The 13,005-nt window shown below is 40.3% G+C and overlaps 1 pseudogene; it reads right to left on the bottom strand.

Moving 5' to 3' along the window:
* Window positions 1–1,458: 1,458 nt before the first annotated feature.
* LOC116566050 lies at window positions 1,459–8,873 on the bottom strand (annotated as a pseudogene).
* Between the last annotated feature and the right edge of the window lie 4,132 nt (window positions 8,874–13,005).

Below are 13,005 nucleotides of genomic sequence, written 5' to 3'. Positions count from 1 at the left end.
TTGGGTCCCTTCACATTATGTTTTTTCCTGAAGGAAAATGGACATCACAACAATGAACTATTATATAAAAGCAGATTCAAAAATTGCTAAGATCTCCATGGATAGTACTTTATCTTTCTGAAAGTACCAAGAATAGATCTGGCTGATGCTATTAACCAATTGGATGACTTTGGACATGTTACTTAAATCTTTCTGAACCTAAATTTCATCAATGGCAAAAAGAGGCTCCTTTCATTTGCCTGCAGTGGCCTTCAGGCTTGGGGGTCAACAGCATTAGCAGGAGTGCTTGTTAAAGAAGACCGCTGGGGCCCACCCGCTTTCCATTCACCAGGTCTGGGTGGGGTGTAAGAATTTCCATTTCTAACAAGTACTCAAGTGTAATAGGGTTCTTCAGAGAAAGAAAATCAACTGTGTGTGTGTGGGGGCGGGTGTATAAAGGGAACAAGGATAGAAGGGAGAGATTGACTGATTTCAAGGAATTGGCTCTCACAATTATGGGCCTGGTAAGTTTAATACTTTGCAGGGCAAACCAGCAGGGTTAAAGTCCAATAGGATTCACCATTTGAGTCTTCAGTCTGAAGACAAACTGGAACAGAATTCCTCTTTTCTGGCTTTCTTGATCTTTTCTCTTAAGGCTTTCAACTGATTGGATCAGGCCCACCAGGATTATGAGGAGTAATCTGCTTTGCTTAAAGACTACTGATTTAAATATCAATGACCTCTAAAAAATAACTCCATAGCAACACCTAGAGTGGTGTTTGAGCAAACAAGTGGGCTTAATGGCCCACTCAAATTGACACCCAAAATTAAACATCACACCAGGTGATGCTGAAGTCCTGATATTCCTGAGAGCCACTGCCCTACAGGACAGCCATGAAGATAAATAAGCCAAGTCAAGTAAAATCATCTAGCAGCAAGGGGTTTTTCAATTACAATGACCTCTTCTACTCTTCCTTTCAGCTTTTAAATTTGTAATCCATCAGAGAAACCATGTTTTTGCTCCCTGAATATTTGAGAGAATATTTTTGAAATAAGTTGTAAAAATGTGCCCTTGCAGCTGCTTCCTAAATTTGATTACCCAATTTCTGGATTACACACTTGTTTTTATTACCTGAGCCCCTTTTCTATTCTGTAAGTATAAAAATCAAAAGTTTAATTACATTACTGAAATCACCAAATCTCAGATTCGACAGACACAGACACTAAAACAAGGTTAGTATGGTTTTCCATCCACGCCTATGATTTCTCAAACCTTCATGGACAGAAACAAAGAAACTTCAGTTTCAAAATTAATGCTCATATTCTGACCAGGCGGTTAACAATTACATGTTACATAAATGGGGTGAATAATTTTGTATGTAGAAAAGTTGTAAAATGATGATATTAAAAATGCTAATTTATCTCAGAGAGTTGTTTCCTACTAGGATTACATTCTTGCCTTTTTTTTTTTTTTTTTTTTAACACATTTTAAAAATCTGCACTTCACAGCAGTTAGGAAGTAGCAGAATCTGGTTCTGATTTAATCAGATAAGAACTAATTCAGCTTCAGGCCATTATGACACTTGGTGGGAGAGGTTGGGAGGCTTTCACACATTAAAAAAAAGAAAAAATACAAATCTCTTTCACTCTTCCCTTGAACTTTCACTCTGTTTGATACTATTCCTAGATTTTAATTCCAAATTCCCCCAAGGGCAGAGAAAAGCCATCTAATGTGTTAGAATGTAAGACATCTTTAATAAAGTTTTTATGATACCAGAATCAAATGAACCACTTTCTAAAAACTGATTTTGGCATGGGTGGCAAAAAAAATATTTATATAGAAACATACATCCACACACACCTCCGTCTATTCATACATCCACACACACAGACACACACATCTTTTTTTGACCAACCAAAGTCTTTTCTTAACAAAAACATTTGAATATCCCTTATCTAAATTATTATTATACTTCACAAATTTTGTTCCACAAAGTTCCATGTTATAGGCATTAGGAAAAAGAAATCAATCAGCTGGGGGAAACTCTAGATTTAACAAGCTCCATTGTTCTGGAAAGCCTCTGATACTTTAATACACTAATACATGCTGAGACTTTTATTAAAACATGTGTGTGTGTGACTGTGTGTATTCACTACTTCCCAAATTTACTTGTTCATGAACTTTTTTTCCTTCTCCAGAGTATCTCTCAGCATTTGAGTTCTAAAAAATGCTAGAAAATGCCTTAAAGATGTATTCAGGAAGAATTTACACTAACAGTTGATGGACTTCTATTCAAGGAAATGTCTGTAAACATTGTAAATTCAGGTCAATAAGGCTATGTCTTCAACCGAGAAAGAAAGTTGAGTCTAAGCCTTAAAAATGACTCCGCCTCTTCAGTTTTCCAACATTCCAAAAAACCTGTTTCTTTACAGTAATGATGACGGTGTTGCAAATCAGTCTGGACAACTGATATAACAATTGCTAAACACTCTAGGAAGACAACAAATGTCTTATGCTAAAAGAACTCAAAATATCAACAGTAGTCATTTCCAAGTTAGGATTATGAGTTTTCTTCTTCATACTGTTTTGCATTTTATAAATTCCCTAAAATGAGCTATACTTTTCTAATCAGAAAATAAATATAAGGATCATTTTAAAAGACAGTCTAACATATTTTCTTCTCAGAGGATATTTCACAACATAAATAGTTATAATGCTGTGATTTTTATCTTCATAACGAATCATATTTTCAGAAAACCTAGATCAGAAATTAAAACTAAAACATGAAAAATGTCCCAAAAGTGCTAACCTTGCCTCTGTTTTGTCATGAGCTGCTCTTCATTAAGGAGAATCTTCACTTTCACAGGAAATGCCCAGCAGACTGTTTTTACCTACCTAGAACTCGGATAAGGGAAAAAAAAAAAAAGAAATCATTAGCATTATAGCCAATAAATTACTTTCAGAGCAGTCATTTACGGACCAGTTTCTATTGTCTGTGGTAGGCTGGATAATGATTACTGCCCCCCGACCCCCACACGATATCCATGTCTTCATTTCTGGAGTCAGTGAATATTACCTTATATGTTTAAAAAGGATTCTGAGGATACATGATTAAGAATCATGAGATGGGGAGATTATCTTGGATTATCTGGGTGAACTCTAGATATACTGTAGTCAGGTGTGTCCTTGTAATAGGGAAGCAGAAGGTGATGTCATGATACAGGAGAAGGCCTGTGGTCGCATCCTGTCCTTCAGCCGGCCCTGCACTGGGCCCGTGGGGGCTCCGAGGCCAAGGGCTCTGTGGAAACTTTGGAGAGGAAAATGACAGGAAGGGGGATGGCACCCTCCGCAGGGAGGCCTGGACATCGGTGGCTTCTCTGGGGGCTACCTGGGGAGGCTGGGAGACCTGGGAGGGAGAGGAGTCTTGGGGGGAGGACTCATTGCCGGCGTGGTCCTCATCCACTTCCTCCTTGCCCCCCTCCCCCTTCATCCACTGCCTCTCTTTGCTTCCGGCCGCCGTCAGTAGCGGCCCCTCCTGGCGCAGGTCTCCGGAAGCTGGTGCTTGAGCAGCTCAGGGGCACGGCGGCCACCCTGTGTCCTCAGGAAGTCTGTCCCGGAAGTCTGGCGTGAGGCCTCTCTGGGGCCCTCAGGCAGGAGGGGAGCCCCAGGCACACTGAACACGAGCTGGTGGCTCATTCCTGGGGTGCCTGGCTCTCCGAGGACGCCTTCCCGGACCACCTTACCTCTCTCAGGCTCCGTGTGGAGATACGCAGGGGTGGCGGGTTTTGGAAAGGCTGGACCCTCCGCAGCCCAGTTCCCACCCTTTGGTCCCCACTCCTGGGAGGGCTCCTGAGGGCCTCCGGTTGGAGGGGGCCCTGGGCAGAAGGGACGGTGCTGAGGAAGACTCGAGGTCAGTGGGACAGGAGCTTCTGGCTTTCTCCCCCAGGCACTGGCCGGAGACCCCAGAGCCCTCTCTGCAGGGTCCAGGCTGGACGTGTGTGCTTAACTAACTGACCAGGGGCCTTTCAGGCGTCTTCCTCGCTGGCCCGGAACTGTCAACCCCTCTGAAGAGGCAGCCATTGCAAAAGGTTAGCAAGGGCGCATTAATCACTTAAGACTGGGAGCATCATCCTGGACAAAATGACACTGAAAGGACAGCCTAGGCCCCCTAACAAAGAGATGGGAGCACAGCTGTGGGCTCACATCATTGCCTTTGCTTGCTTGTAGTGATGCAGCCACAGCCAAGAAGAGGGGCAGCCACCAGAAGCCAGAAGAGGTAAGGAACAGTTTCTCTCTTAGAGACTGTGAGGAAAATGGCTTCCAGGAGGAAATGTGGTTCTGTGAAAGCACTCATTTTAGCCCAGTGAAACCCCTTCAGTTTCTGGCCTCCAGAACTGTGAGAGAATTAGTTGTTTTAAGCCACCAAGTTTGTGGTAATTTGTTACAGAAGCCATAGAAAATGAACGCAATACCCCAGTCTCAAGTAAATAAGTGGTATTGACTTTTACAAGGCTGGGAAACTGACTTTCTGGTTGACAGGGTCCTGAAGACAGTCCCCACCTTCGGTAACTATTCCTCTGCCCTGGTGCAGGGATTAAAAAGGCAGTGGCTTGCAAGCTCTGAGTGTGGTTCATTTTAGTCGTACTGTTGAAGTGTGTTAACTAAATCTGAGAGATGTGAATCCGGTCATGTGAAAACTACCTGGGACAATGTCCGTTTATCATTAAATATATCATTCCCTAAGAGTCTTAGTTTATGTTTAAAGTCATCTCTCTTGCCAAAAAATTACTCAAATATGCATCTGACACAATTATGTCCACACCTACATCCTGAGTCCAAAAAAAAAAAAAAAAAAGCCCCACACATCTAGAAACTAGAGAACTTTGTATATAGGAAACAGTGAGAGACAACTCACTAAGCTTATTGATTAAACTTTGCAAGAATAAAACATATACTGTGGGAAACATCGGCAATTGAAGGAACAATTGCTGTACTTATGAATCAAATTCATCCCACTTAAGAGCTCCATTATCTCCAAGTAGTACCAAAATTGAAGAGAAGTTATTGCATTTAAAGGTTTAATTTAAATTTAGGTCCTTCAACAGCAAGTTCAATGATTTATCATACTGATTGAATTCTAATTCTCTTACAGTGTTGAATTCTAGAAACCCATTTCCTTCAAACATTGGTACCACTGAGAAACATAAGAACTCCTTAATCCTCCAAAAATAATGTAACTTATGCATCATTTCACTGAACAAGGTAGTGTCATTGTCATATAGTGATAAAAGTAGTGGTACTATGCCAAGGAGTACCTTGTACATAGGAAGCATGGTATTTTTTTCAGGTAGTCTTCTGGAAAACCTGACAAAGTATTGATGGCTGAATATCACAAATATGGAATGAATTATATATAACTACTAGAAAACAGAGTAACAATCTAAATAGCTCACTTTTCTTCAAGAGGGACTTAATTCCCTTTCCTAATACCTCACTCTATACCATATTCGACATAAAAGTGGCTTATATCACTTGAACTAAGGAGTTTGAGACCAGCCTGGGCAACCCAGGGAGACCCTGTTTCTATAAAAAATTTAAAAATCAGCTAGGTATGGTCGGCATGCACCTGTGGTCCCAACTACTTGGGAGGCTGAGGTAGGAGGATTGCTTAAGCCCCCCAGGTCAAGGCTGCAGCATGATCGTGCTGCTGCACTCTAGCCTGGGTGACAGAGCATGAGCCCGTATCTTTCAAAAAAAATTGAAAAACATATTACTATCTCAGTGTAAAATAATGGGAATTCAAATCTGAACATCAATTCCAAATAAAGGTTGTAGTAGAGTCTTGCTAGCTGTTCAAAACCCATTTTGTCTTCTTCATGAGCACAAAGCTAGACTAGATTTCCCAGCCTCACCTACAATTAGTATTGAACTAAGATTGTGCTCAATCAAATGCAAGTATAGGAATGTGCATTGCTTCCTGGCCTGGCTCATATGCCCCCAGTGAAACAATTCTCCACATCCCTTACCTTTCTCCACACCAGCCTCAGAAGCCATGTGCTCAAGAAGGCTGGCAGAGCCACACAATGGCAGAAGTCTGGAGGAATAAATATATATGACTGGCACTTATTCCTTGCAGTAGCTAGCATCAGCTTTACTGATACATTGGTTTTGCTTGATTTGTTAACTTATGCATTGATTCAGTTAAAACAAAAACACATTAGGTACTTAAAACATGACAGAAAATAAACAAGCGACTCAACCAGAAAATTCACCAAGTAAAAGAAACAATGTAACTAGACAAAAATCCAATGATGCATGGTCCTGAGTCCTATGAATGAAATGTGTACAGAGTTCTGGAAGTTTTTGTGGAAATGGGAGCATGAAGCTAGCTTAAGTTGCTTCTTGAAGTACAGACATAGCAGGAGCCTTTCCAAACATAGGAACAAGCACATGCAAAAGCCGCAAGGTGCCTGAGATTGTGGGCCTTTTGAGTATGGAATGGTGTCAAGGAGTAAGAGATGGGGCTCCATGTACAGGCAGAGAAGCCATAACTGCAGGATTGGTACTCTCAGCAACACCCTTCACACACTAGTACCACTGCCCAATCATGTTAGTACCTTTGCTGGAGAGACTGGACTTTATCCTGAAGGCATTTCCTGAATGGAAAGTCACAGTCTGGGAGGTACAGAGCTGAAACTGTGATTTGGGAAAAACAACCAAATACTAGGTAAAGAACATGTTTTTCCCCTTAAGGGATGGGGTACTTAAGGAAGGCAAAGAACCAGTAATAGGTAGATCAAGTTCACAAGCTACTGAATTATTCCTCTCAAATCAAAGGTTTTGTACAAATGACTTTTAACCCACATTCTAAAACGTACCCAGGGTAAAGGTTTCCAAAAAGGACATATTCAGTAGGCAAATCACTTCTCTACAAATCTAGAAGCTTCATCACTTTTTATACATTCGTGACTCTTTCTAAATTCACTTTGAAGGAGAGAAGAAAAAACAAACACAAAGGACAATAAATGCAAAGTTAATATCCCATCTGTCCAGAGCTTAGCTGTCAAGCAACAATACCCAGGAGAACCACCCAAAAAGTAGAAAGGTCTCTAAGAGGTGAAGACAGATGTCATACTGGTTAGTGACTAAAGACACAGCACCTTTCCCCAGGAAAATCCCTCAAAACCTTATTTCGATATTAAAATGGTGTGAAAATCTCTCAAAAGCTTATTTTGATAAAGTTGTATAGAAAAGCTAAGTGTCCAAGTTTTTAAAAAATTAAGACTTTTTTAGAGCAGTTTTAGTTTACAGGAAAAATGTGTATAAAGTGCAAATACCCCTCCTTCCCACCCTGATATGTGTAGTTTTCCCTACTGTTAACCTCTTGCATTAATGTGGTATATTTTTAAAATTCATGAACCACTATGGATATATGATTAAGTTCATTGTTTACATTAGTGTTAACTGTGTGTTGCATGTGCTGTGGGTTTTGACAAATGCACAGTGTCATGTATCTACCTTTACAGTGTCATACAGAATAGATTCACCACCCTAAAAATCCCATGCCTACCAATTCATCCTTCTCACCCCCTGCAACTCTGGAAATCACTGATCTTTTTATTGTCTCTATATAGTTTTGCCTTTTCCAGAATGTCATATAGATGGAATCACACAGCATGTAGCCTTTTCACAATGGTTTCTTTCACTTAGCAGTATGCTGGATCCTCCGTGTCTTTTCATGACTGGATAGTACATTTCTTATCACTGAAGAGTACTTCATCACATGGATGTGCCATAGTGTATCACTTCAACTATTAAAGGACATTGTGATTGCTTCTAATGTTTGCCAATTATGAATAAAGCTGCTATAAACATTCACATGCAGGTTTTTGCATGGATGTAAGTTTTCATTTTGGTAAATAACTAGAAGCTTGACTGCTGGGTTGCAGTCAAGAAACTGCCACACTGTCTTCCAAAGTGGCTGTAGCATTTCACATTCCTACCAGCAATGAATGAGTTTCCCATGCTTTACATTCTCACCAGCATTTGGTATGATAAGCGTTTGAATTTTAGTCATTCTAATAGATGTCTAGCAGTATCTTATTGTTGTTTTAGTTTACCTAACATGTCAAGCATCTTTTCATATAATTATTTTCATCTATATATATGATTTGCTAAAGTATTCAGATCTTTTGCCTCTTTTAATTGGGTTTTCTTATTGTTTAAGTGGTTTTTAAGTACGTTTTAGTTAATAGCCCTTTATCAGATAATGGGGTTTTGCAAAGATTTTCTCCAAGTCTGTGGCCTCTCTTTTCATTTTCTAACAGCGTCTTTTGCAGAACAAAAGTTTTAAATTTAATAACATCCAGTTTATCGACTTTTTTGCCCACGGATCATGCTTTTTGTTGTTGTATCTAAAAAGTCATCAGCAAACCCAAGATTCCCTCTATTTTACCCTAGGTTATCTTCTAAGGGTTTTATACTTTACGTTTTACATTTAGGACTATAATCTAGTTTGAGCTAATTTTTGTGAAAGGTTTAAGGTCTGTATCTAGAGTCCTCTTTTGCAAAAAATATTCAGTTGTTCCAGAACCATTTACTAGCAAGACTGTCCTTTCGCCAATAAATTGCCTTTGCTCCTTTGTCAAAGATCAGTTGACAGTATTTGTGTGGGTCTCTAGTGTCTCTATTCTGCTCCACTACTGTCTATTCTTTCAGCAATACCATGCTGTCTTAATTACTGCAGTTTTATAGTAAGTCTTAAAGTCAGGTAGTGACTGACTGTTAACAAGAAAGGGTAAAAAAAGACCCACCATAGGAAGGATTCGTGGTAGCTCATTAAATATATCTACCTGGAGAGAACAGAAGCACCTAGAAGTTGAGACTGCTCCATGAGTCCGGATGCATCCCAGAGTAAAGACAATGCAAAGCAGAGCACTCAGCTGACCACTAATGAATCAGATGAATGCCATTTTAAGCCAATGAGGTTTGGGTTTTTTTGTTACTATTATATAACTTAGCCTATCTCAGCCATGAAATCCTGATCTGGAAATAATTTCAATCACTTTAATGAAGGAAAGTCACTTTTGATCTCTGAATCCTTCATCAAGAACAGAAAAAATAAGTACCAGCAATGCTCCTGTTAAGTGTAACCATGTAACATTAGACATGGTACTTTTAAGAAATAAGAAGTAAAACCTTCAGCTTTGGAAGATAGAGATTGGGCTTTTAGATAGTAATTATTTGGAAGTTAGAGGGCATCTGCATCTAAGAAACACCTTTAGTTTGAACCTCATTTCAACAGGGACTCTTATTACCTGAGAGAGTAGAATATAACTTCTCACACTACTGTAGGGAGGTTGAAGCATGAACAGGGAATCAGAGCAGAGGGCAGGCAGAGCTGCCATGTAACACCAACACAGCAATTCGCTGATAAGCAGTGATGAGTTGCATATATCTGTGAAGAAAACGATGTAAATCACAAGTGAGCAACTAAACAGACTTTGGACTTGAAGCAAGTTTTGGCTACTTTCATTAAAAAAGACTGATAAACCCATGCAAGGAAGGTAACAGATTCCAAAAAAGACTTGAGGGGAAGAACAACATCACTGCAGGACATACAGGACAATCAGCAGAACATGAGAGGGGCAAGTAGACCGGCCCTAAAGGAACGGTGTCCCCCACCAGATCCTTTGTGAAAAAGAGCTAAAAGTTAATACTGCATCCCATACTCTGAACTGTGTTATTTTGTGGATATTCACATTTCAATACACAGGACACATTTTCAATAATAATAGAGTAGGCATTGGCAAACTAGGATGTGCAGTCCAAATCTGGATGTTAACTGTAAATAAATTTTTTCTGGAACACGGACACACCCATTTGTTTATGTATTATCTGTCTTTTTCAGCACTACAACAACAGAGCTGAGCAGTTGCAACCGAGGCCAACGGCTTGCAAAGCCTCAAGTATTTACAATCTGGCTCTTTACAAAGAAAAGGGTTGCTGAACCCTGACCTACAGAGTATGGATTTAGTCATCCAATAAAATCTTCTGTTGTCTTTGAGAAACTTCAAGTTTTAGAACACACTTATTTATTTATTTATTTATTTATTCATTTATTTATTTATTTCTACCTTTATTTTAAAGGTCCTACCTGTCCACCAAGGTCAACATTCTTCTATCTGTGAGAAATTTACAAAATTACAGAATAGATGGAGGGAAGCTTCTGGGATGCTGGTCTCACTCTGTTCCTAACCTGGAGGTCCGTGACATAGGCACTTCCAAAGTGTGACAACTCATCAAGCTGTACACTTATGTGCACTCCTTTTGGGTAAATATGTATATTGTACTTCAGTAACTTTTTTTTTAAAAAAAAAGCATGTATATCTCATCCCTTATAGAATTTCAACAGGCAGTATCAACTACCTCCCACAGTTTGGACTCCACACTAAGTACTGAAATGAAGAACTGCAGAGTAGACGGGCAATATATATAACAGCACACAAATAACTATATACTGTCAAGTATGTAAGCTGCAGGATTCAATTATAAGCTCATAAAAATCCAACTAAACTTAGCTCAGGCAAAAGGGAAATTCACTGGCTCAGAGATTCCAAGGAAGAGTTAAAGCAAACTAGGAACAGCATCTAGGCCAGTGGTTGTCAAGATTATTTTTGTCCCCCAAGGGACACTTGGTAATGTCCAAGACAATTCTGGTCATCACTACTGGGGGAGTGCTAGTGGCGTCTAGTGGTAAAGGCCAGGGATGGTGTTAGATACCCTATAATACCTATGATAACAGAATAATTTGGCCCCAAATGTCAACATTGCCGAGGTTGAAACACCTTGATCCAAATCTTTGTTATCAAAAATGTGGTCTGTTGAAATAGCAGAGCTTTTAGCAGCATCTTAAAGTAGGTCAGAAATTCAGAATTATGGCCCTACCCCACATTATTTAAATCAGAAGTGCACAAGATCCCAGGCATGTTTTGCCCACATGAAGGTTTGCGAAGCAGGACCCTCCGCTCCTACCACATCTGGAGTCAGGTAATGACTTTGCCAAGCATGTTTCTCCCTGCGTGACTTCCCGTCTCTTGCTGCAGATGAGATTCTGCCTCATGCAGGAACACTGGCTGCTATAGGTTACGAAGATTCATGCATCGTATCTCCCCCTCCACGCGAGAGGTGCTGACTCGCTTCCTCAGGTGCTGAGTTTACCAAATTTTAGGTGACTTTTATAGCTATAAAGGAAAATAATAGAGGCACTATAAGAAATCTACCTGGATTTGGGATCAGAAAAGCCAATGCTGAAAATTTAAGCTGATTTCTGAAAAACAAGGACAGTAGGCAAGCAAATTAAGGCATTTTGTCAAATATTTACTAAGCACTTATGTTCCAGACACTGTTCTGGACCTGGGAATGTATCAGTGAAAAGGACAAACTCCTGATCCTGCCCTTGAGGAGTTTATATTCCACTGCGCAGAAGCAGACAAACACATAAACAAAGAGAAAGCATAATACAATTACAGAACGTGATAAATGCTGGCAGAGAGGGAAGCAGGCAAAGCATCTGGAGAATAAGTGATAGAACACCTAGGGCCCAAGGATAAATATGTTAGGAAGGATTCTCCAAATGAGATAAGATTTGGACTGAGACCTGAAGAATAAGGAGTTACTCAAGCAACCAGGGGAAAGGTATTCTACAAAGACAGATCGGCACACGAAAAGGCCCTGAGGAGTGAGAGCTCAGCAAGCTCTGGCATAAGGGCAGGGTTGAGGGGGTGGGGACAGCAGACAGGGGCAAACCTGAAGGTGCAGGATGAGGGAAACAGGGTCCTAGTGGTTAGCTGTAAAACAGGCCTTTGGCAGGAGTGCAGTGATTCCAACTGAAGCAGCTCCTGGCTGTAGCTGCCTCACACTGAATCTGGGATTTGCCATTTATAAAAAGTGTGACTAGGCCAGGCACTGTGGCTCATGCCTATAACCCCAGCACTTTCGGAGGCCGAGACAGGCGGATCACTTGAGGCCAGGAGTTTGAGACCAGCCTGGTCAACATGGCAAAGTCCTGTCTCTAATAAAAATACAGAAATCAGCTGAGTGTGCTGGCACATGCCTGTAGTCCCAGCTACTTGGGAGGCAGAGGCAAGAGAATCTCTTGAACTCCTGGGAGGCAGAGGTTGCAGTGAGCCAAGACTATGGCACTGCACTCTAGCCTGGGCAACAGAGTGAGACCCTGTCTCCAAAAAAAAAAAGAAGTGTGACTATTTCATAAAGTTGTGAGAATTACAAGTAAATGTGAAGATACCTTACAACAGGAGTTGGCCCAATCTGGCTCGCTGCCTATTTTGTATGGCAGGTAACCTAAGAAAGTTTTCTGTTTACATTCTAAAACGGTTACATTTTGAATGGTATGTAAGTACCTACCTCATACCCTTGATTTTGACTCTTAACTACACAAAGCCTACAATATTGACTATGTGGCCCTTTACAATAAAGTCTGCCATAGCCAAGCCTGTACACAGTAGGTGCTCAGGAGGTGGGAATCAATGCTGCCAGCTACTATTTCAATGGATATGACTCCCTTCCAGGCATTACCTGAGGCTCTTTACATTATACTTCCCCAAATAACTATTACCCTAATTTATAGTTAAAATGCAGGCAAGTAACATGAAACACAGAACTTTAATTCTATAAGAATTAAAGCCCAGATCACTACGTCCCCAAAACCCATGATCTTTCAGTCTCTCATAAAAACCACACAATTAAGCCCTCTACTAATTCATCCTCCAAGCTAGATACTTTAATCCTCTCTATACCAGACATAAAGACAATAAAGATGAAACTGAATGAATTTATATCAGGATGCTTATTGTATGACCAAAGCAAAGAGAGGACTGGGGATAAGAAAAGGAGGTAGCTGATTTTAAGGGTGGTACTTAAACCAGTTTACTGTCCCTCTTTTTACTTTTATTTTCCCAATATTCTATAGTAAATATTACTTTGATAATAAGAGAAAATATTCA

Source organism: Sapajus apella, unplaced genomic scaffold (genome assembly GCF_009761245.1).
Source record: "Sapajus apella isolate SASKATOON/1434 unplaced genomic scaffold, GSC_monkey_1.0 scaffold42, whole genome shotgun sequence".
Lineage (NCBI taxonomy): Eukaryota > Metazoa > Chordata > Mammalia > Primates > Cebidae > Sapajus > Sapajus apella.
Note: the sequence above shows the minus strand (reverse complement) of the source record. Positions and strands in the feature narration are given on the sequence as shown.